Source organism: Podarcis erhardii (assembly GCF_964252035.2).
Source record: "Podarcis erhardii genome assembly, chromosome: 12".
NCBI lineage: Eukaryota > Metazoa > Chordata > Lepidosauria > Squamata > Lacertidae > Podarcis > Podarcis erhardii.
The window spans coordinates 43379014-43382317 of NC_138513.1; positions in this window are offsets into that span (position 1 = coordinate 43379014).

Below are 3304 nucleotides of genomic sequence, written 5' to 3' on the forward strand. Positions count from 1 at the left end.
ATGGTCGCCTCACGCCCGGCTGCGTCATCGTCACGCGGCTAGGCCCCGCCCACGACCGCCGCCCCCCAAAACGAGTCTCCCCCTCCGCTCTAAGCTCCGCCCAGGAGCCTTATAGACTTACTTTCCTGGCTCCACCCCATTTTTCCCAGCGCCTGCTTTCCGCGCGCATGCGCTGTTGGCGCTTCTGTCGTTCATACTCCGCTTGGGGCGGATTGCTTCATTTGGCGGAAGGACGAGCTCGAACGTCAAATAATCCCGAAAGGGACCCATGTTGGTTGTTGTTACAAGGATCGGTTTTCCTCAGAAATGCCCGCTTTTGAGGGACCTCGTGGCTGCCTCGTCTGCCTGGTGTCTGTTCTGCTGTTCCGTCCTTTTTCTGTCTGGTCTTTGACCTCCCTTCAAAATAAGAAAACCCTTTTTTGTTATTTATTTCTACAATCAGAGGGCGGCTTAGGATATAAAAACACCCAAAAATAACATCAACAAAATGGCCCCGCCATGACTATAGAGGAATGTTTTCCCCTGGGGCCTAAAGAAATGGAAGTAATACAGTAATTGGAGTTTGGCTTTTGTTGCCCAACTCTCCCATGGGAAGAATGGATGGAGGCAGGATCCAGTGGAAAGCAAGGCAGATCTTTATTTTTCTGTTGCAACAGAGTTCCCTCTCTTCCAAGGAGAACAAAAGGGTGCAGGAACCTTTAAAGCCTTTTGACATTAGCCAAAGACCACCCAAAAACCATCATACAGTGGTACCTCACAAGACGAAATTAATTCGTTCTGCGAGTTTTTTCGTCTTGCGATTTTTTCGTCTTGCGAAGCACAGATTTTGGAAAAGCTTCAAAAATCACCAAAGTTTTCAAAAACCTCAAAAAAGGCTACCACACCGCGTGCTATGAGTTGCTCCTCAAAGTCAAGTCGCAACTGCACGGTTTCAAGAAAAAGGAAACAAACTTGCAAGACGTTTTCGTCTTGTGAAGCAAGCCCATAGGGAAATCCGTCTTGCGAAGCAACTCAAAAAACGAAAAACTCTTTCGTCTTGCGAGTTTTTTGTCTTACGAGGTATTCGCCTTGCGAGGTACCACTGTATCTGGACAGACTGGCCATTCTTCTGGAATGCTTCATACTTTCGTTCCTGAATTCAGGTCCTAGGCTCACCCTATCCCTACACAAATGCCCCCTTAAGATGGGGTTTGTAAGCAGAAAAGACAACAGGAAGGTTTTCCCCATTTGCCTCCCTTACTGCAGAGGAATGTTTGAGGTTGTCGGGAGAGTCAAAATACCTTCCGGATTGCTCTCCCGTACTTTTTCAGACAAGTGGCAGAAGTGTGCATGCGCACAAAAGCTCATACCAATAACAAACTTAGTTGGTCTCTAAGGGACGTGGGTGGCACTGTGGGTTAAACCAGAGCCTAGGGCTTGCCGATCAGAAGGTCAGGGGTTCGAATGCCTATGACAGGGTCAGCTCCCGTTGCTCGGTCCCTGCTCCTGCCAACCTAGCAGTTCAAAAGCACGTCAAAGTGCAAGAAGAAGAAGAGTTTGGATTTGATATCCCGCTTTATCACTACCCGAAGGAGTCTTAAAGCAGCTAACATTCTTCTTTCCCTTCCTCTCCCACAACAAACACTCTGTGAGGTGAGTGGGGCTGAGAAACTTCAGAGAAGTGTCACTAGCCCAGCAGCTGCATGTGGGGGAGCGGAGACGCGAACCCGGTTCACCAGATCACAAGTCTACTGCTCTTAACCACTACACCACACTGGCTCTCTACACTACACCACACTGCAAGTAGATAAATAGGTACCGCTCCGGTGGGAAGGTAAACAGCGTTTCCATGCGCTGCTCTGGTTCGCCAGAAGCGGCTTAGTCATGCTGGCCACATGACCCGGAAGCTGTACGCCAGCTCCCTCGGCCAGTAAAACGAGATGAGTGCCGCAACCCCAGAGTCGGCCACAACTGGACCTAATGGTCAGGGGTCCCTTTACCTTTAATGAATATTTATTCCATATTTGAGGCCTTTGAATTCTTAGAACAATTTGGAAGGAAGGCACCTGGCAAGCCTTGCTGGGGAAAGCATGCCACGTACAGTGGAAAAGGCCTTGTGCTCGTCTTTCCGCTCCTGTGAAGAAAGTCATTGAGGATCAGAATCTGAGTAAATTGGCCATTTTTGTAAAGAGTCCTCACAGCTGCGGGGGTGCAATATCGATGATGCCAGGAATGCCTTTGGAAGGGGGGTGCCCCTGCCAACAAGTGGGGTACATTTTTTAGGAAAAGGGCTAATATCAGAGCTCTCGGGCTTAGGGGCTGTGTTTGTTGTAGATGTCCACCCACAACAACGTAAAGGACAATATTTTATTAGATTTGTATACCGCCCTGTGCCCGTAGATCTCTGAGTTTGCATTTTGTTTTGAATCTAGATTGGTTTCCTCCTTTAGAACTTGGACAGATGGCACTGTATTTTTTTAAAAAAAACATATTGTTTTTAAACACTAGCCTCAAGTATCAGCCGTGTACAGCAACAGGCATGATTCATGAGTATATTACTTCAGTGCCAATATTTGTTAGTCAAATTCTCCATCCACTGTGGATTTTGAGGCATAAGAAAAACGGCTGTTAAATGAAAATTAAATTGTTCTGATGACATCAGGTGCAAAAATAAATAAAATCAAATGATTTGTTAGATATTTTGTTAATCAAATTAAGTCATCGTGCATTAAGGAAGACAAAAGTACAAAGGAGATTCAAGCAACAGAATTAACACACGTCTTCCAAAAGAGTATAATTCACTAATAAAAACATAAATTGTGCAAAACAGATACAAATACGTAAAGATGATGTCAATAACCATTCTCTTCCTTTGGCAATAAAAGCAAATGTAATTTCAAATAATATGTTGAGAAACATGTCAAAGATTAGCTTTTCTTTTTCGATAAAAAAACAGCAAATGAGAAGTATTGGCAGCTCTATAAAATATTGTCGCAGTACGTCTAAGCAGCATTTGCCAGTCATAAACCTCATAATCAGTGACATTCAATACTCACCTAGGTTATGCTTCTATTCTACTTACCGTAGTGTATGTGTGGGGTTTTGTGTCAGCATCACTTATGTGGGTTCTCTTACTTTTTGCTTGTTGTGTTTCCTTGGTGGTGAGACAGGTTGGGGGTGACCTAGGGAGTGGTTGGTTGTCTTTGGTAGGCTGGAGTGAGATTTCTGTGTGTGTGTGTGAGTGAGTGTGGGGTGTGTGTGTAGATTTTTGGATCAAGTTAGCCAGATTGATTCATATGCTTTCAGTGGATTCTTGTTGTCTTGT